We start from the raw sequence: 23260 nt of genomic DNA on the forward strand, positions 1-23260 counted from the left end.
AGCCGCTGTTGAGCCTTGTGCCTACATGAAAAGCTTGAGAATTGGATGACTGACGCTTGCTTAATGTACAGCTTTTACTCCATTATTTATTAATTTTTATTTGTCTAACTAATTATTTATTTTTTCTGATATTTGAACTTTTTCAAAGGAACAATGTCTAGAAAGTTTTGCGAATCCAAAATAAATGATTAAGTCTTAGATGAGATACGTTCTACCAATCAAAAAATTTTTTTTCACGTTTAGAATGTAACATATGTAAGTTGTTATGCATACTGCTTATCTCAACTATTCTTATCTCAAAAAATGCTCAATTTTTTTTTCTCTTTTGAAATCAATAGAAATTTTTTTTATGAAACTAACCCCAGTAAAACATAGAATTTTATGTTTGAATGTTAGCTTCAAGAATGGAGCTAACAAACAAGTTATAATCCTTCACAGGAGCATGCAAACTGTCAATGACCTTCTGTAAGATTGCTGGTGACTTCTCACTAGTCAAAAGAGTCCGCCAAGCGGTAAAGTCGTGGAACACTGGAAGTTCAGTCAGAGTTTCCAATCCCGCAGACGGGCTGACTGCATGGGCCTTTTCGTAGTTTTCCCCATGTGTAATTTGTACATGAGCCAGTATCTCTTAGAAAGACTTCCACGAAGGCATCCCTCTACTCAGGCAGATAGCCCTCGAGGCTTTGCTGTGCTCACATACACTAAACCAAACCAAACTCACTAATCAACTTGATGTTCAGTAACAATAGAATAAGGTTAAAGGTTGAAACCTTTTATCCAAGAGTACACCTTGTGCTTAACATATAGACTACTGCTTGTGATGTTATGTTACGTAGTAGAAGTAAAGGAGCCACCTAATATTTACCTGAAGTAAGTACACATTAGCTCTAAACACAAACTAGAAAAACAACAACATTCCGGCGTCTTCGAGTCACAATGAAATTGTGACTCCAGCCAACACCGCAAGTTCTGCACCGTCGGGCGTTAAATTAAAATGCATTACATTACATGATATATATAGCGATACATAGTTGTACATGTATATGTTTTATGGCATTATTTATTGTAATGGTACAGGCATCATCTTTCAGGACATTGCATATTGCAGTAGATAAAGGCATGATGTAGATGATGTTCTTTTAGGGCGTGTTTGCAAACATGATCTGTTTACATGAGTGTTTGCTATCAAAATTAAGTTAGCTATAAAATTGTTTACAAAGCTTACTTCATTCTGCATATTTATGCTTACTGCTTACATTTAAATATTGTTGTACAGATGTGCTGATACTTTAGCTACTCAGTATTGACGAATGAGTTGCTAAAGTTTCAGCACAACCATACAACAATACTTAAATTGTTGTGTTGATATTTTAACAACTCAATCGACAAAATATTGAGTTGCTAAAGCATCAGCACAACCAATAAACCTAAATTTTCAAGGTAATAAATAGAGGATTTCAAGATTAGCCTAACAGGCCTTTTCAGAAAATTAACTTACTGGTGCACTTAATGCAACGGCTAAACCCTGACAGCAAAAGTTGACATAGCCAATTCTCGCAATTCCTTTCAATCGCAAAAGCTTCGCCATAAATACTCTTCACTCATTTGCATTCTAAACATGTTTACTTACTAACTTATTTACATCCGGGTGAGGAAGCGGAAAGTAGAATTGACAGTACAGGCTGAAATAATACATAACAGGATAGTATTTTCTCCCTCCTTCCAGCATGCCTTCGCGGTGTAATGGTTAGCACACTCGGCGCGTATTCGAGAGGTTCAAGTTAAGAGTCCAGGCAAGCACATTGCTAAATTTTCATATCTCCTGCATGATGCCTGAACTAAAAAAAAGGTGGTGGATGATGATTCTTCTCCACCAAGATTTGACGACTGGGTCCCCTAATACCCAGTGGCCTTTAAAAGGGGGAGTAAATAAGGTATTTTCTCCCTCCTTCTAGAATGCCTTCATGGTGTAACGGTTAGTACAATTGGCTCGTATTCGAAAGATCCAGGCTCGAGTCTCGAAGAGGGCATTGCTTATTTTTCCTTTCTCCCGCATATATATATATATATATATATATATATATATATAATAATTTATTTCCTAAACAGTATTGATTAATTGATTATATTATCTCCTAAGTTTAATTAAAGTAGAATTATTTTAAAAGCGTGCATCCATACTGGTAAGTTATATTTTGAAAGATGTTTTGAAGTAATTTGAAAGCAAAATGTTAATAATGTTTTAACGGGGACTGGAGTTAAATCATCATGAAGAATAAAATTTCAATTGTAAAAGGAAAAATTAAAACATGTAATCATTGTCATTGATCGGAAATTAGTTGACTTTTCAAGGGGAACAAACCAACTCCCGTTCAATGAACAATAATTGATAAAAATACGTAAATACGAAAGTGTTTCGTCTTTACTCGAGTTATAAGTTAAAGGCAAACCGGCAATTCTAGTCAGGCCAAATATTTCCGCGAATAGAAGGAATTATGAACCAATGCTGATATTCAAAGAACTTATTCTTATGAAGCATTTTAGTCAATTCAATTTGGAGTAAAAATCAATTACTGTAGAGAAATCCTATTTAACTCGAGTAATCGTCCCCGACACTTTCATGTTTATGCATTTGAGTACCATATTATTTGTAGAAATTAAACATTGGAAATTGTCATTATGAAATCGAATTCAAAGTAAAGTTGAAATAAACATAGAAGATTATAAAAAAAGATAAATAATGCAAAATTTGTAAAAACAAATCAAAGACAATATAAAAATAATATAAAAAATAATATAGAAAATAATATATAATAAGAACAGTGAATGTACAGGAAGATATAAAGGCCAGAAAAGGTATTAAGTAACTTACATTCTTTCTAGTGGGGGAGTTGGCAAAGTGTTCTCTTCGTGTCTGACTCAGAAGTGTAGGGTATCCGAAAATTCTTAACGGCAGTAGGGGCTTTGAATAATATCAGTCGGTAAAACTTGAAGCAATTTATGGTAGTGGGTGGGACTTGCAATTCTTGAGGGATGTATTTTGTGGAGTTCTTATCTGAGAGACACCATCTGTTAAGATTTTTTTGAAAATACTAGTGAATGGAAATTAATTAATTTCTGGCTAATTGTCGTGTCGCAATGATTAAGAATTTAAGAAAGGAAAAAAGCATTTTCACTGTCCAAGAGCTAATAGACAGTTACTTAATACCTTTTCTGGCCTTTATATCTTCATGTACATTCACTGATCTTATTTATATTATTTTCTATATTATTTTTTATATTATTTTTATATTGTCTTTGATTTGTTTTTACAAATTTTGCATTATTTATCTTTTTTTATAATCTTCTATGTTTATTTCAACTTTACTTTGAATTCGATTTCATAATGACAATTTCCAATGTTTAATTTCTACAAATAATATAGTACTCAAATGCATAAACATCAAAAGTGTCGGGGACGATTACTCGAGTTAAATAGGATTTCTCTACAGTAATTGATTTTTACTCCAAATTGAATTGACTAAAATGCTTCATAAGAATAAGTTCTTTGAATATCAGCATTGGTTCATAATTCCTTCTATTCGCGGAAATATTTGGCCTGACTAGAATTGCCGGTTTGGCTTTAACTTATAACTCGAGTAAAGACGAAACGGTTACAGCCGAAAACATCGCGGCAAAAACATCGCGGACGAAAACATCGCGGAGAAAACAACGCAAGGCGAAAACATCGCAGTTCTAAAACATCGTGGTACAAAACATCGTCGTCGAAAATAAAGCGGTTCAAAAACTTCGCAGTTTAAAAATATCGCCGTCGAAAATATCGTGGTAAAAAATAAAGTATCTATTAATCATCGCATGACGATAACATCGCAGACATGCTTTTTTCAGGCTTTAATAACTGTAAATGGATATTCCCATAATGATTTGTGAGCGCAAGTGATGTAAGGAAGGATAATTTTTACTTTCACATTTTTTTATTAACTAATAAATTTTTGCTGAAAAAATAAGAAGGAAACTTAAGCATAGAAAATTAAATGCAACTTAATAGATTATACTTTTTATGAAAAATTACCTGTAAAATCTTTATTAAAAATAATTTATTATGGTCTTTGTTAGTTAACTATGTTGATTTAAAATTCTATTAAGTGCTATAAGTTGCATTAATTTTCTATGCTTAAGTTTCCTTTTTATTTTCTCAGCAAAAATGTATTAATAAAAAATATGAAAGTAAAAATTATCCTTCTTACCCTCTTGCGCTCACGAATCATTATGGGAATATCCATTTACAGTTATTAAAGCATGTCTGAAAAAAGCATGTCTGCGATGTTATCGTCATGCGATGATTTGTAGATACTTTATTTTTTATCACGATATTTTCGACGACTATGTTTTTAAATTGCGAAGTTTTTGAACCGCTTTATTTTCGACGACGATATTTTGTACCACGATGTTTTAGAACTGCGATGTTTTTCTCTTTGCGATGTGTTCTCCCACGATGTTTTGTAGCACGACGTTTTCGCCTTGCGTTGTTTTCTCCGCGACGTTTTCCTCCGCGATGTTGTCGGCGGACACCAGACGAAACACTTTCGTATTTACGTATTTTTATCAATTATTGTTCATTGAACGGGAGTTGGTTTGATTCCCTTGAAAAGTCAACTAATTTTCGATCAATGACAATGATTACATGTTTTAATTTTCCTTTTACAATTGAAATTTTATTCTTCGTGATGATTTAACTCCAGTCCCCGTTAAAACATTATTAACATTTTGCTTTCAAATTACTTCAAAACATCTTTCAAAATATAACTTACCAGTATTAACCAGTAACTTACCAGTTATAACTTACCAGTTTTTAGAATTAAAATAAGCAGTGTGGCCAGTATTCCCTTTCACCTCCCTTTGTCACACTGATACAAAGGCACTTCCATTTCTTGCGTAAATATAAAAACAAAGATACACATACATGTATATGTATGTGTATCTTTGTATACCTATATACAGTATAGATTCACACTTTTAAAATAATTCTACTTTAATTAAACTCGGGAGATAATATAATCAATTAATCAATACTGTTTAGGAAATAAATTATTATTAACTAACTTTGCAGCAATTGCGCAAGTAATAATAACTTGTATTCGCACTAAATGGATTTAAGATCATACAACATTATATATATATATATATATAAAACCTAATGACTCTAGAGTAAGAACTAAAGATTCGTATAAAATTCTATACAGAGTATAAAATTCTAAATTTAAATCAAGTTGGCTCAGTCTAGACCAGTGATTCTCACCAGCTTTTTCCCCATATACCCTTTCCACCATTGCTAAATGATCATTCAACCTCTCCTTCCCAAAACTTGAAAAGTAGATATGTGTTTGTTTAAATACGGATTATTTTTTAAGTAAATTAAACAAGTATCAAACATGTTGGTAAATACCAAAATTTGAATAAATGTTCTTTTTTGTATTCATAAACTAAATCTAAATACTTAATACGTAAAGAAAAGGTGGACTAAATTACTCTCTGAAACTTTGAAATTCCCCTTAGGGCTATTCCTCCTGATTGAGGACCCCATAGTCTAGCCAGAATTCGTTTTTAATAGTGACTAAATATACAGATAATTTAATTTGTCCCACTTTTCTTATACTAACTTTTGTCACAGAAACTTCGGATTACGTGCATGTTTTTTGAAAATAAAAGACACAAATTTAAAAAAAAATATATGTTTAAAATTTGATGTTGAATTCAAAAACAGTTATTTGGTAGCCAGACCTAATAAACCTAAGAGATCAAATTTGAAGTACACCTTACTTGTTCTTACTAACTTCTGCTTAATGAATTAGAATTATTCTTAGAAAAGAACCTTAAAAACTGGTGAAACATTTCATGCTAGAAAACAAGATATTAGAAACTTTGAACTCATTCAATAGAAGAAAAAAGTTATTCAAAACGTAACTCCATAACAAAACATTTTTTTTTCTACTTGATCGTCAACACATGAAGCTTTTAAGAAATACCTCCTACAAGATATGTGGCCACTATTTCTGTGCTGTCAGAATATGAAATTCGTATAAGGAAATCAATGCACTTCGAGGAGAAGAAAATGACCTTAATTTGATAGTTTTTCTACCTAATAAATTTTTACATGTTATGAGTTTCTTTTTCTTAATCTAGGCGAAATAATATTCAACACGTAATAACAGCATAAAACCCACAAAAGAAGTGTTCCAGTGAATTTTCAGTTTCTAAATGCTGTTTAAATTTGCTTCAATCAAAGTTTTTGTATATAAATAATTACGGTAAATTGAAATGAACTGTTTTTTAAGCGTTTACAGTTAATCGAGTAATATAATATTTTTATTGAAATAAAAATTATTTTTAATGTGCAAGATTACTTTTCTTACAACGCTGGGCTCATGGTTCTTAAATCCTCTTGTTGCTAAGTTCAGAAACCTGTGTTATTAAAATTATTCGAATAGTTTAACTTTTATTACGGTTTCATATTTTTCATTTTAACTTTCACATGGTTGCGTTTTCAACCATATGAAAGTTAAAATGAAAAATATTACTTGTACGTAAATTTTAATATATGTAATAATTTAATGTTTTTAGAAATAGTTCAGTAGTTTTACTTTTAAACAATGGCTTTGATATAACAAGCATGTTTAATTAGTTCATCAAAAAGTTGTTAGAGACACTATCAAATCAGGAACTAGCATATTTTTCCACTCTGCAGTTTTACTGCAAAAACAGTGAATTATCCCTTTAAAAATGGTTAAAAAATATTTAATTCCTTTCATTTTCCAATTATTGAAATTTTTAAAATAATTGAAATTCTAACTAAATCCTTAGACAAAAGGTTATTCAAGAACTATACTAAAGAAATGTAAGAAAGGGGTTAACTTCAGTTACAAGCGGAATTTCAGATAATGTTATTTTCTAGTAGGTAACTAACAAAAAACATTTAAAATCCTCTTTAATTGTTCTCCTGCCACACCCTCCCTTCTGAGGCCTTCTTTGGCGCCCCAGGTTCCATAGGGAATAAAGCAATTAAGCAAGGCTCTCCTCTCTTTAACTGCTTTTTCACACAGCTGGGGGCAAAAGAAAAGGAAGGCAATGGTTTCCTGCCTGAATAGCCAGCGGCCAGTTAGAAAACTACATGACAAAAGCCCACAAGACAAATGCCCACTTAAAACCAGCACACATTTTCAGGAAATCCAAAATAACTATGACTTCCTGAAAAATTTTACGAGTAATTATTATGATTAAAAAAATTAAATTTCAAGTGGGAATGAAATTAATTTATGTAAAATCCAAGTTGTCAAAATTTAACTGGATTATTTGAAACCATGCTTTTTATTCACCATTAAAACGGTGTTTGCGCTTAATCATAATAGAATACTGTACTTTTATTTTTTTTTTCGTTAAAATGAAAGTTCGGCTTTAATTCTCCATATTAAATTCATATAATGCAAAATTTTCTGTAGTGTTAAATTATTCATAAATTATTCTCTGTATATGATGAAAATTTACATACATATTATACTCCTTATAATTTTGTAGAATTAAAATAAGCTGTGTGGCCAGTATTCCCTTTCACCTCCCTTTGTCACACTTATACAAAGGCACTTCCATTTCTTGCGTAAATATAAAAACAAAGATACATACATGTATATGTTTTTAATTATATTATTTTGATTGACTCTCTGTACTATATATATATATACGAATTTAATTCAGCCGGAGACGAAAATGAAATGTGTTCCGCTACTTAAATTTATTGTTCAATTATTTCTTATTCATTTATTTTTTATTTTATCTCTATTCATAACGTATATATCGGTGTGGGTTTTTGTTAGTGTGGACTTTTATCAGCGTGCCCTTCTATCTATGTGGGCTTTTATCTGTGTGGGCTTTCATCAATGTGCGCTTTCATCGGTGTGGGTATTAGTCGCGTGGGCAATTATCCCAGTGGGCTCATTTTTGTGGGCTTTTGTCGTGTGCACTTTCGTCCTTTTGTCTGGTCACCGCATGGACTTTATGTATTTCCTTCACAATGCATTTTGCTGTGAAATGACAAACATTGTACAGTTAATAATTAAAAATAAAAGTATGTTTTGACTAACAAAACTAAAGAAAGGAATATTTATACATGATTAATAAAAATTAATTATTCATGTAATATTATATCTAGAGTAAGGTACCATCCTTATACTCATTATTGGAATTGTCGTATATTGATACTTTGATACCCCCCTTACTTTGTTTAAAAATTTGAAATTAAATTCCATTTACTCAAAAACCAGTATTATATTTATTTGTTCCATCTGCTTAGTTACACTTAAGTGATTAAAGTTCTAGTCATTGTACAAGGCATATATAATAAATATGTTTTTCTCCTATCTAAAATATCTATTTGTAAAATATCTTTTGAAGTAAATCTTTTAATTATAATAATGATTAATCTTTTATGTGGTAAGATTATGTAAATTATGTATGGATATTAGATTTAAGTGACTGAAATTTAAAAATTTCAATGGGAAAGTGGTGTTTACTTGGAATATTCCCATGATTCTCGAGTTACCTGGAGTCTTGTTAGACAACAATGCTGCATAAATGTACTAGACCGTTTGGCAGATGAAGCTACTATGTATTTTTCTGCATTGCATGGAAAATAGAGGTGTGTTCTTATACCTGTTACCCATCATCTGGCTCGTAAGTATGAATAAAATATTAAGATACTTATTTATTGATCTATTATTTATTGAAAAATATTTTTATGATATAAATCCAGATGTATTGCATAGTTACAAGAACTATCTATTAGTTTTCATGCTAGTTCTAAGCTTTATTGTAAATTTTATTTTTTTACTTTGAAAAAGAATAATTGTGATGAAATATTATATTCTGGACGATTATATATCTCTAAACCACAGAATTTCTAGCAGCAATTTGCCATCAGTGTCAACATTAAAAAATCATTATACTGAATAATTCACCTTATAGCTGTAAACTGCTAATATTTTGATACAATTGGACATATTATTTTAGGATATGTCTCTTAATCTTCTCTTAACTCGTTCCATACTCAAATCATCCCCTTAGAAGCTAAGATTGAGAATACTCGTCTCCTCAAGCAACAATTGGATGCTGTACGAGTCGCATCGGACATGGACCAGCATACACCTCTTACGGCAAAAGCAAACTGTGATACATTGAAAGTACTGGAGCCCCTTAAGGGTAAGTGTGTTTTTAAATATCTCAGTATGCTAAAAAAACCCTTAGATAGCCTTGCTAATGCTTTTAATGATAATTTTAAGTTAAATATAAAAAGAAAACAACATGAAATCTCGGATAATTCAAACGCTAATTCTAACCACGAGGATGGTAAGCCCATAAGGCATACATACGTATAGTATATTTTTCAGTTGCAATACCTTATTACCACTGAGAATTTTTTGCGATTCCCAGGACGCCATAATACAGTCAAAAAGTCATTAATTCAGACACCCATAATCCGGAATGATCTATAATCCGGACCTCAAAGCTACAAACTTTCTGCGCATGCGTCGCGTTTACGTGTGCTCGTAAGACCTTTACGGCTGTGACTTTGCCTGTGCACATGCGCATAATACGTTTACGCATGCGCGTTTAACGTATAACGGACGGTATAAGCTGAGCTAAAATTATCTAATTCAGTTAATGTTGCAGATTGCGTTGTTCCTTAATCTTCGAATTGGATCAGGCTTATTATTTTTTGCAGACTGTTAGAGCAATTTTATAAAAGTAAGCTTGAACTTTCGATTATGTCAAACAGAATTTCCGATATATATTTACTAATATGTACAGGATCTACAAAGCAAAAGTATGTTTCGAAGTCCATTAAACAAAAAGTGGAATTGCTGCAAAAAATGGAAAAAGGCATATCCTTTGTTTCTTAACCATTCCGAAATCTGTTTATCAATTTCATGCTGCTCTGCGGGGGGGACATCGCAGCGCGCAATGAACTGGAAGTTGATTTGTCAGCACTATCCTTATCTTCAGGACAAATGTTTTTATTTTATTCGGCTTATAATTCCTTACTAAATGTAGTATTTCATCTCGATGTATTCCGTCTTTGATATGATTTAAATCAAATTCCTTGTCATTATAAATATCACAAGTACACATCAAATAGTTTTCTGGTTGCAATTTTCTAATTTCGACTATGCTTAATGTATGCTTTACGCATGTGCTTGTTGAAAGAAATGTTTAATAAAGTAAACAAATAAATATTAAGCTTTTTTTTGTAAATTTTGATACCCTTTAGATCATAATTGTTCTTTATTTCATAAATAACGGTTTCATATTTTTAATTGTATAATTTCTGCATGCCATCTTACCAGATTTAAACTGATGATCTATAATCCGGAATCGCCAAAGTCCCGACGAGTCCGGATTAACTACTTTTGACTGTATTTACAAAAATTCTGTGGAACCCAATAAGTACTGCGCAAATCCGACACATGCGTGAGTGAAACTGTCAATTTTTTCTTTTGTACACTTGCAGTTTTAGGTCACTACATTTAATTTCTAATTTTAAGACATAGAACAATGTGAACATTTTAAATAAGTAACAGATGAAATGACAGCGTCACGTGCAAAGCAAGAAAAATGAACGTTTCTATTATAAAATGAAGGCGTCGAAACGGATTCATTTTTTTTTTCTTTGTCTGTATTGCCATATCTATTTTAAGATGTATTGTATTATGTAAAAATATTTGGTAATTGTAAAAGTATTATAATAAATTAAAGAAATATCAAAACTGCTAAAATTCTAGGCAACCCCCTGCTGCAAGTCCAGCGACTCCAGTTTAAGAAACCCTGGTATAGACAGACAACCCGGCGAAATTACGCCCTAATTGAGATACAGACATAAAACTTATATCAAAATGATGGGGCATGCATTTGCAGTTGAAAGCAGCAAAACGCATCAAAATGGATCATTAACTTTCGAGTCGTGTGATTTTGATGCGGCTTGCTGCTTTCAAAAGCATTTTCCTACAACTTGCATCCTATTTGAGATGCAGATATAAAATTTGTGGAGCATGAAATTGCTATTGAATGCAGGAAACCGCATCAAAATCGGACAATCGGTTCCCGTGTAAAACAGATTTTAAAAAACTGTAATTCTTAGAGATGCATCAAATTTCATTGCCATGAAAAATATATTTCGTCCTCTGGACCCTGAAAACGATACTAATTATGTCCAGAATGCAGTTAACACTGTAAATCAACGAAGCACTTCAAGTCAAAATTTACCTACACCACCACAACCAAAAGTTGTTCCTCCAGTCAAAAATTCTACAATGATATAACCAGGGCAAACAAGTCCACAATACCAATTTTAAATCATATCAAATCCGAAGAACACAGGAAAAGGCCTAAAACCATCCTCAGAGACATACAATAAAGGTTTTTGATAAACGTTTAATTACTGTAAAGGCCCTTATTTTTGCAGGCCGTAATTTTCACAAAAATGAATATATCGGTGATTTCGCGAGTTGAAAATTTCACGAATTTTATATGAACAGAACAGAAAGTTGAAAAATTTTAAAAGTACTTAAGTAAAGTTGGGGGAAAAAAAAAGTATTTCGCAAAGCTTTGATTTTTGCGATTACGACGGGCTCACGAAAATAAGGGCCTTTACACCAGTTTAAAAAAGACCCAAAAAACTAATTAATTATTCTTTAACTAATTATTGTAATATACCTAATTGCCTAGCTTAGCACCAAAAATTGGGAAAATTAAAATTTTTATTCCTATCGGATCACTAATTAATATTGAAGCAAGCTTAATTTAATTTTTCCATCATGTCCTCTACCCCCTCATTCACTCAGCCATCCCTTTAAATTAGTATGGATTGAAGACAAGAAAGAATTTCAACCAATCACAAAAAATGCTGGTGGAAAAAATTGAAATAAGTGAGAGATGGAGCGCTTAACGAGGATCCTTAAGCGCTCCATCTCTCACTTTGTAATCACAGTTCAACAGCTTTCGGCCATGAAGGCGGTAGCTATCATAATCATACCACACACTCTACAACCAATCACGTTCGTCTCGATCTAGTTACTCAACCGTAAACCACAGAAGGATTTTTCGCCGATTTAATGGCTATATCCAAACTAAACAATAAAATTATCATAGGTAGAGACTTTAACTCACACCACAAAAATCGGAACTGCAGAAATGATAATTCAAATGGTCACATTGTTAATCAATTTTCCTCAACGGCCAACTTTACTGTTGTAGCTCCCTCCTACCCAACATGCTATAGATCTGCAAGCATTATTGAATTTTTCCTGCTAAAAAATATTTATCAACCATCAAGGATAGAAAGATTACGTGAACTATTCTCTGATTATAACCCTGTTTTAATGGAGGTGAATATCAGTAGCTATAGTACATCACACAAAAGAGCCTTTATAATGAACTGGGTAGCTCTAAACAACACTCAGTACCCGTTACCCGCGATACACAGTGAAGACGAGTTAGACGCAGTTATCGAAGATTTTACTAGCACACTTAACCGTGCTCTGAAAAATAGCAAGGCGGTCCCGTTGACTGGTAGGGCCAGAGATCCTGCTATTAGAGAACTTTTAGCTAACAGAAAGAGAGCTAGAAAAATATGGCAGAGGACCAGAAGCCCAGAAGTTAAGAGAATTTTAAATCGGCTGAATCAGGAAGTCAGTACACGCACAAAACAAATGGTCTAGATATTTAGAATCACTCTCTACTGATGATCATGTATATGGAAAGCTGCTTCTAGATATAATAGATGCTACACAAATATTCTGCCCCTTAATGGCCCCTCTGGGATCACATACACAGAAACTGAGAAAGCTGAGTCACTAGCTGATCACTACGCTACTCAGTTTTACATTAACATCTCACACCCAGACACAGAACGCACAGTTAGTTACACTAACAATTTATACTTTTCATAACCAAAAACAGACAACATCCGTCTTGCTAAACCTTCGGAAGTTAACACCGCCACCTCCATACCTGTCCCTTTCAATGATGTTCGATCGATTATTGCGGCTTCCCCGCTCTCTCCAGATGAGTATGCGATGAGAATCGCTACTCAGACTGAATCTGCTCTCATCTGTAAAGAGTACTCGTCCCCATTCATTGTCTCTCCAATTCCGGTGTTCCCGGCACCACAGAGAACGCCTTCTCCGATGGGCAGGCGTTAGAGGTACACACCGTACAGGGCGTCGTGCAAACAGACCACCACCCTGCAGTCTTCTGGCCACGGTAAAACGCGATATCTGTCGTCCAGTCGCCTGCGTCGTGTGTCTAGCGATTTCTCCCGCTGTCTGCCGCCTGTTTCTTCTGGCCTGTAAGGCAATATACCGGTCATCTGCAGGTGTGGTTCCTCGTGAACGACCACTACTAAACCCCCGGATAGCTGTTCCTGTAATTTTAAATTGTCTCCAAAGTCGTGAAACGATGCTGTGAGCAATTCCGATCTCTGCAGCCACACTTGTCACACGGCGGCCTTCCTCCAACTTCCCAATGACCTCGGGTAAAAGCATCCAGATGTCATTTAACAGATTGATTATTCGCCATAATTGTTCTTTATTTCATAAATAACGGTTTCATATTTTTAATTGTATAATTTCTGCATGCCATCTTACCAGATTTAAACTGATGATCTATAATCCGGAATCGCCAAAGTCCCGACGAGTCCGGATTAACTACTTTTGACTGTATTTACTAAAATTCTGTGGAACCCAATAAGTACTGCGCAAATCCGACACATGCGTGAGTGAAACTGTCAATTTTTTCTTTTGTACACTTGCAGTTTTAGGTCACTACATTTAATTTCTAATTTTAAGACATAGAACAATGTGAACATTTTAAATAAGTAACAGATGAAATGACAGCGTCACGTGCAAAGCAAGAAAAATGAACGTTTCTATTATAAAATGAAGGCGTCGAAACGGATTCATTTTTTTTTTCTTTGTCTGTATTGCCATATCTATTTTAAGATGTATTGTATTATGTAAAAATATTTGGTAATTGTAAAAGTATTATAATAAATTAAAGAAATATCAAAACTGCTAAAATTCTAGGCAACCCCCTGCTGCAAGTCCAGCGACTCCAGTTTAAGAAACCCTGGTATAGACAGACAACCCGGCGAAATTACGCCCTAATTGAGATACAGACATAAAACTTATATCAAAATGATGGGGCATGCATTTGCAGTTGAAAGCAGCAAAACGCATCAAAATGGATCATTAACTTTCGAGTCGTGTGATTTTGATGCGGCTTGCTGCTTTCAAAAGCATTTTCCTACAACTTGCATCCTATTTGAGATGCAGATATAAAATTTGTGGAGCATGAAATTGCTATTGAATGCAGGAAACCGCATCAAAATCGGACAATCGGTTCCCGTGTAAAACAGATTTTAAAAAACTGTAATTCTTAGAGATGCATCAAATTTCATTGCCATGAAAAATATATTTCGTCCTCTGGACCCTGAAAACGATACTAATTATGTCCAGAATGCAGTTAACACTGTAAATCAACGAAGCACTTCAAGTCAAAATTTACCTACACCACCACAACCAAAAGTTGTTCCTCCAGTCAAAAATTCTACAATGATATAACCAGGGCAAACAAGTCCACAATACCAATTTTAAATCATATCAAATCCGAAGAACACAGGAAAAGGCCTAAAACCATCCTCAGAGACATACAATAAAGGTTTTTGATAAACGTTTAATTACTGTAAAGGCCCTTATTTTTGCAGGCCGTAATTTTCACAAAAATGAATATATCGGTGATTTCGCGAGTTGAAAATTTCACGAATTTTATATGAACAGAACAGAAAGTTGAAAAATTTTAAAAGTACTTAAGTAAAGTTGGGGGAAAAAAAAAGTATTTCGCAAAGCTTTGATTTTTGCGATTACGACGGGCTCACGAAAATAAGGGCCTTTACACCAGTTTAAAAAAGACCCAAAAAACTAATTAATTATTCTTTAACTAATTATTGTAATATACCTAATTGCCTAGCTTAGCACCAAAAATTGGGAAAATTAAAATTTTTATTCCTATCGGATCACTAATTAATATTGAAGCAGGCTTAATTTAATTTTTCCACCATGTCCTCTACCCCCTCATTCACTCAGCCATCCCTTTAAATTAGTATGGATTGAAGACAAGAAAGAATTTCAACCAATCACAAAAAATGCTGGTGGAAAAAATTGAAATAAGTGAGAGATGGAGCGCTTAACGAGGATCCTTAAGCGCTCCATCTCTCACTTTGTAATCACAGTTCAACAGCTTTCGGCCATGAAGGCGGTAGCTATCATAATCATACCACACACTCTACAACCAATCACGTTCGTCTCGATCTAGTTACTCAACCGTAAACCACAGAAGGATTTTTCGCCGATTTAATGGCTATATCCAAACTAAACAATAAAATTATCATAGGTAGAGACTTTAACTCACACCACAAAAATCGGAACTGCAGAAATGATAATTCAAATGGTCACATTGTTAATCAATTTGCCTCAACGGCCAACTTTACTGTTGTAGCTCCCTCCTACCCAACATGCTATAGATCTGCAAGCATTATTGAATTTTTCCTGCTAAAAAATATTTATCAACCATCAAGGATAGAAAGATTACGTGAACTATTCTCTGATTATAACCCTGTTTTAATGGAGGTGAATATCAGTAGCTATAGTACATCACACAAAAGAGCCTTTATTATGAACTGGGTAGCTCTAAACAACACTCAGTACCCGTTACCCGCGATACACAGTGAAGACGAGTTAGACGCAGTTATCGAAGATTTTACTAGCACACTTAACCGTGCTCTGAAAAATAGCAAGGCGGTCCCGTTGACTGGTAGGGCCAGAGATCCTGCTATTAGAGAACTTTTAGCTAACAGAAAGAGAGCTAGAAAAATATGGCAGAGGACCAGATGCCCAGAAGTTAAGAGAATTTTAAATCGGCTGAATCAGGAAGTCAGTACACGCACAAAACAAATGGTCTAGATATTTAGAATCACTCTCTACTGATGATCATGTATATGGAAAGCTGCTTCTAGATATAATAGATGCTACACAAATATTCTGCCCCTTAATGGCCCCTCTGGGATCACATACACAGAAACTGAGAAAGCTGAGTCACTAGCTGATCACTACGCTACTCAGTTTTACATTAACATCTCACACCCAGACACAGAACGCACAGTTAGTTACACTAACAATTTATACTTTTCATAACCAAAAACAGACAACATCCGTCTTGCTAAACCTTCGGAAGTTAACACCGCCACCTCCATACCTGTCCCTTTCAATGATGTTCGATCAATTATTGCGGCTTCCCCGCTCTCTCCAGATGAGTATGCGATGAGAATCGCTACTCAGACTGAATCTGCTCTCATCTGTAAAGAGTACTCGTCCCCATTCATTGTCTCTCCAATTCCGGTGTTCCCGGCACCACAGAGAACGCCTTCTCCGATGGGCAGGCGTTAGAGGTACACACCGTACAGGGCGTCGTGCAAACAGACCACCACCCTGCAGTCTTCTGGCCACGGTAAAACGCGATATCTGTCGTCCAGTCGCCTGCGTCGTGTGTCTAGCGATTTCTCCCGCTGTCTGCCGCCTGTTTCTTCTGGCCTGTAAGGCAATATACCGGTCATCTGCAGGTGTGGTTCCTCGTGAACGACCACTACTAAACCCCCGGATAGCTGTTCCTGTAGTTTTAAATTGTCTCCAGAGTCGTGAAACGATGCTGTGAGCAATTCCGATCTCTGCAGCCACACTTGTCACACGGCGGCCTTCCTCCAACTTCCCAATGACCTCGGGTAAAAGCATCCAGATGTCATTTAACAGATTGATTATTCGCCATAATTGTTCTTTATTTCATAAATAACGGTTTCATATTTTTAATTGTATAATTTCTGCATGCCATCTTACCAGATTTAAACTGATGATCTATAATCCGGAATCGCCAAAGTCCCGACGAGTCCGGATTAACTACTTTTGACTGTATTTACAAAAATTCTGTGGAACCCAATAAGTACTGCGCAAATCCGACACATGCGTGAGTGAAACTGTCAATTTTTTCTTTTGTACACTTGCAGTTTTAGGTCACTACATTTAATTTCTAATTTTAAGACATAGAACAATGTGAACATTTTAAATAAGTAACAGATGAAATGACAGCGTCACGTGCAAAGCAAGAAAAATGAACGTTTCTATTATAAAATGAAGGCGTCGAAACGGATTCATTTTTTTTTTCTTTGTCTGTATTGCCATATCTATTTTAAGATGTATTGTATTATGTAAAAATATTTGGTAATTGTAAAAGTATTATAATAAATTAAAGAAATATCAAAACTGCTAAAATTCTAGGCAACCCCCTGCTGCAAGTCCAGCGACTCCAGTTTAAGAAACCCTGGTATAGACAGACAACCCGGCGAAATTACGCCCTAATTGAGATACAGACATAAAACTTATATCAAAATGATGGGGCATGCATTTGCAGTTGAAAGCAGCAAAACGCATCAAAATGGATCATTAACTTTCGAGTCGTGTGATTTTGATGCGGCTTGCTGCTTTCAAAAGCATTTTCCTACAACTTGCATCCTATTTGAGATGCAGATATAAAATTTGTGGAGCATGAAATTGCTATTGAATGCAGGAAACCGCATCAAAATCGGACAATCGGTTCCCGTGTAAAACAGATTTTAAAAAACTGTAATTCTTAGAGATGCATCAAATTTCATTGCCATGAAAAATATATTTCGTCCTCTGGACCCTGAAAACGATACTAATTATGTCCAGAATGCAGTTAACACTGTAAATCAACGAAGCACTTCAAGTCAAAATTTACCTACACCACCACAACCAAAAGTTGTTCCTCCAGTCAAAAATTCTACAATGATATAACCAGGGCAAACAAGTCCACAATACCAATTTTAAATCATATCAAATCCGAAGAACACAGGAAAAGGCCTAAAACCATCCTCAGAGACATACAATAAAGGTTTTTGATAAACGTTTAATTACTGTAAAGGCCCTTATTTTTGCAGGCCGTAATTTTCACAAAAATGAATATATCGGTGATTTCGCGAGTTGAAAATTTCACGAATTTTATATGAACAGAACAGAAAGTTGAAAAATTTTAAAAGTACTTAAGTAAAGTTGGGGGAAAAAAAAAGTATTTCGCAAAGCTTTGATTTTTGCGATTACGACGGGCTCACGAAAATAAGGGCCTTTACACCAGTTTAAAAAAGACCCAAAAAACTAATTAATTATTCTTTAACTAATTATTGTAATATACCTAATTGCCTAGCTTAGCACCAAAAATTGGGAAAATTAAAATTTTTATTCCTATCGGATCACTAATTAATATTGAAGCAAGCTTAATTTAATTTTTCCATCATGTCCTCTACCCCCTCATTCACTCAGCCATCCCTTTAAATTAGTATGGATTGAAGACAAGAAAGAATTTCAACCAATCACAAAAAATGCTGGTGGAAAAAATTGAAATAAGTGAGAGATGGAGCGCTTAACGAGGATCCTTAAGCGCTCCATCTCTCACTTTGTAATCACAGTTCAACAGCTTTCGGCCATGAAGGCGGTAGCTATCATAATCATACCACACACTCTACAACCAATCACGTTCGTCTCGATCTAGTTACTCAACCGTAAACCACAGAAGGATTTTTCGCCGATTTAATGGCTATATCCAAACTAAACAATAAAATTATCATAGGTAGAGACTTTAACTCACACCACAAAAATCGGAACTGCAGAAATGATAATTCAAATGGTCACATTGTTAATCAATTTGCCTCAACGGCCAACTTTACTGTTGTAGCTCCCTCCTACCCAACATGCTATAGATCTGCAAGCATTATTGAATTTTTCCTGCTAAAAAATATTTATCAACCATCAAGGATAGAAAGATTACGTGAACTATTCTCTGATTATAACCCTGTTTTAATGGAGGTGAATATCAGTAGCTATAGTACATCACACAAAAGAGCCTTTATTATGAACTGGGTAGCTCTAAACAACACTCAGTACCCGTTACCCGCGATACACAGTGAAGACGAGTTAGACGCAGTTATCGAAGATTTTACTAGCACACTTAACCGTGCTCTGAAAAATAGCAAGGCGGTCCCGTTGACTGGTAGGGCCAGAGATCCTGCTATTAGAGAACTTATTAGAGAACTTTTAGCTAACAGAAAGAGAGCTAGAAAAATATGGCAGAGGACCAGATGCCCAGAAGTTAAGAGAATTTTAAATCGGCTGAATCAGGAAGTCAGTACACGCACAAAACAAATGGTCTAGATATTTAGAATCACTCTCTACTGATGATCATGTATATGGAAAGCTGCTTCTAGATATAATAGATGCTACACAAATATTCTGCCCCTTAATGGCCCCTCTGGGATCACATACACAGAAACTGAGAAAGCTGAGTCACTAGCTGATCACTACGCTACTCAGTTTTACATTAACATCTCACACCCAGACACAGAACGCACAGTTAGTTACACTAACAATTTATACTTTTCATAACCAAAAACAGACAACATCCGTCTTGCTAAACCTTCGGAAGTTAACACCGCCACCTCCATACCTGTCCCTTTCAATGATGTTCGATCGATTATTGCGGCTTCCCCGCTCTCTCCAGATGAGTATGCGATGAGAATCGCTACTCAGACTGAATCTGCTCTCATCTGTAAAGAGTACTCGTCCCCATTCATTGTCTCTCCAATTCCGGTGTTCCCGGCACCACAGAGAACGCCTTCTCCGATGGGCAGGCGTTAGAGGTACACACCGTACAGGGCGTCGTGCAAACAGACCACCACCCTGCAGTCTTCTGGCCACGGTAAAACGCGATATCTGTCGTCCAGTCGCCTGCGTCGTGTGTCTAGCGATTTCTCCCGCTGTCTGCCGCCTGTTTCTTCTGGCCTGTAAGGCAATATACCGGTCATCTGCAGGTGTGGTTCCTCGTGAACGACCACTACTAAACCCCCGGATAGCTGTTCCTGTAGTTTTAAATTGTCTCCAAAGTCGTGAAACGATGCTGTGAGCAATTCCGATCTCTGCAGCCACACTTGTCACACGGCGGCCTTCCTCCAACTTCCCAATGACCTCGGGTAAAAGCATCCAGATGTCATTTAACAGATTGATTATTCGCCATAATTGTTCTTTATTTCATAAATAACGGTTTCATATTTTTAATTGTATAATTTCTGCATGCCATCTTACCAGATTTAAACTGATGATCTATAATCCGGAATCGCCAAAGTCCCGACGAGTCCGGATTAACTACTTTTGACTGTATTTACAAAAATTCTGTGGAACCCAATAAGTACTGCGCAAATCCGACACATGCGTGAGTGAAACTGTCAATTTTTTCTTTTGTACACTTGCAGTTTTAGGTCACTACATTTAATTTCTAATTTTAAGACATAGAACAATGTGAACATTTTAAATAAGTAACAGATGAAATGACAGCGTCACGTGCAAAGCAAGAAAAATGAACGTTTCTATTATAAAATGAAGGCGTCGAAACGGATTCATTTTTTTTTTCTTTGTCTGTATTGCCATATCTATTTTAAGATGTATTGTATTATGTAAAAATATTTGGTAATTGTAAAAGTATTATAATAAATTAAAGAAATATCAAAACTGCTAAAATTCTAGGCAACCCCCTGCTGCAAGTCCAGCGACTCCAGTTTAAGAAACCCTGGTATAGACAGACAACCCGGCGAAATTACGCCCTAATTGAGATACAGACATAAAACTTATATCAAAATGATGGGGCATGCATTTGCAGTTGAAAGCAGCAAAACGCATCAAAATGGATCATTAACTTTCGAGTCGTGTGATTTTGATGCGGCTTGCTGCTTTCAAAAGCATTTTCCTACAACTTGCATCCTATTTGAGATGCAGATATAAAATTTGTGGAGCATGAAATTGCTATTGAATGCAGGAAACCGCATCAAAATCGGACAATCGGTTCCCGTGTAAAACAGATTTTAAAAAACTGTAATTCTTAGAGATGCATCAAATTTCATTGCCATGAAAAATATATTTCGTCCTCTGGACCCTGAAAACGATACTAATTATGTCCAGAATGCAGTTAACACTGTAAATCAACGAAGCACTTCAAGTCAAAATTTACCTACACCACCACAACCAAAAGTTGTTCCTCCAGTCAAAAATTCTACAATGATATAACCAGGGCAAACAAGTCCACAATACCAATTTTAAATCATATCAAATCCGAAGAACACAGGAAAAGGCCTAAAACCATCCTCAGAGACATACAATAAAGGTTTTTGATAAACGTTTAATTACTGTAAAGGCCCTTATTTTTGCAGGCCGTAATTTTCACAAAAATGAATATATCGGTGATTTCGCGAGTTGAAAATTTCACGAATTTTATATGAACAGAACAGAAAGTTGAAAAATTTTAAAAGTACTTAAGTAAAGTTGGGGGAAAAAAAAAGTATTTCGCAAAGCTTTGATTTTTGCGATTACGACGGGCTCACGAAAATAAGGGCCTTTACACCAGTTTAAAAAAGACCCAAAAAACTAATTAATTATTCTTTAACTAATTATTGTAATATACCTAATTGCCTAGCTTAGCACCAAAAATTGGGAAAATTAAAATTTTTATTCCTATCGGATCACTAATTAATATTGAAGCAAGCTTAATTTAATTTTTCCATCATGTCCTCTACCCCCTCATTCACTCAGCCATCCCTTTAAATTAGTATGGATTGAAGACAAGAAAGAATTTCAACCAATCACAAAAAATGCTGGTGGAAAAAATTGAAATAAGTGAGAGATGGAGCGCTTAACGAGGATCCTTAAGCGCTCCATCTCTCACTTTGTAATCACAGTTCAACAGCTTTCGGCCATGAAGGCGGTAGCTATCATAATCATACCACACACTCTACAACCAATCACGTTCGTCTCGATCTAGTTACTCAACCGTAAACCACAGAAGGATTTTTCGCCGATTTAATGGCTATATCCAAACTAAACAATAAAATTATCATAGGTAGAGACTTTAACTCACACCACAAAAATCGGAACTGCAGAAATGATAATTCAAATGGTCACATTGTTAATCAATTTTCCTCAACGGCCAACTTTACTGTTGTAGCTCCCTCCTACCCAACATGCTATAGATCTGCAAGCATTATTGAATTTTTCCTGCTAAAAAATATTTATCAACCATCAAGGATAGAAAGATTACGTGAACTATTCTCTGATTATAACCCTGTTTTAATGGAGGTGAATATCAGTAGCTATAGTACATCACACAAAAGAGCCTTTATAATGAACTGGGTAGCTCTAAACAACACTCAGTACCCGTTACCCGCGATACACAGTGAAGACGAGTTAGACGCAGTTATCGAAGATTTTACTAGCACACTTAACCGTGCTCTGAAAAATAGCAAGGCGGTCCCGTTGACTGGTAGGGCCAGAGATCCTGCTATTAGAGAACTTTTAGCTAACAGAAAGAGAGCTAGAAAAATATGGCAGAGGACCAGATGCCCAGAAGTTAAGAGAATTTTAAATCGGCTGAATCAGGAAGTCAGTACACGCACAAAACAAATGGTCTAGATATTTAGAATCACTCTCTACTGATGATCATGTATATGGAAAGCTGCTTCTAGATATAATAGATGCTACACAAATATTCTGCCCCTTAATGGCCCCTCTGGGATCACATACACAGAAACTGAGAAAGCTGAGTCACTAGCTGATCACTACGCTACTCAGTTTTACATTAACATCTCACACCCAGACACAGAACGCACAGTTAGTTACACTAACAATTTATACTTTTCATAACCAAAAACAGACAACATCCGTCTTGCTAAACCTTCGGAAGTTAACACCGCCACCTCCATACCTGTCCCTTTCAATGATGTTCGATCGATTATTGCGGCTTCCCCGCTCTCTCCAGATGAGTATGCGATGAGAATCGCTACTCAGACTGAATCTGCTCTCATCTGTAAAGAGTACTCGTCCCCATTCATTGTCTCTCCAATTCCGGTGTTCCCGGCACCACAGAGAACGCCTTCTCCGATGGGCAGGCGTTAGAGGTACACACCGTACAGGGCGTCGTGCAAACAGACCACCACCCTGCAGTCTTCTGGCCACGGTAAAACGCGATATCTGTCGTCCAGTCGCCTGCGTCGTGT

The 23260-nt window shown here is 35.3% G+C and overlaps 1 protein-coding gene and 1 long non-coding RNA gene across 17 annotated transcripts in view; one reads left to right on the plus strand and one right to left on the minus strand.

The window, feature by feature from the left end:
• Nucleotides 1-23260, minus strand: part of LOC146994994 (uncharacterized) — a 183782-nt gene that overhangs the window by 80930 nt on the left and 79592 nt on the right. The gene's annotated exons all lie outside the window — the stretch shown is intronic.
• LOC146994996 (uncharacterized) overlaps nucleotides 1-23260 on the plus strand; it is a 96209-nt gene that overhangs the window by 4118 nt on the left and 68831 nt on the right. For 5 of the 7 annotated variants that reach the window (XR_015043426.1, XR_015043425.1, XR_015043428.1 and 2 more), the window contains exon 2: nucleotides 9061-9249. The exons of 1 other annotated variant lie outside the window; for it this stretch is intronic. This is a non-coding gene — a long non-coding RNA (uncharacterized LOC146994996). The remainder of the gene's footprint in view (nucleotides 1-9060; nucleotides 9250-23260) is intronic. One more of the 7 variants, XR_015043424.1, reaches the window with a different exon arrangement.

This window comes from Stegodyphus dumicola, chromosome 10 (genome assembly GCF_044657685.1).
Source record: "Stegodyphus dumicola isolate Sdum_Otavi_A_Nest chromosome 10, ASM4465768v1".
In the NCBI taxonomy this organism is placed as follows: Eukaryota; Metazoa; Arthropoda; class Arachnida; order Araneae; family Eresidae; genus Stegodyphus; species Stegodyphus dumicola.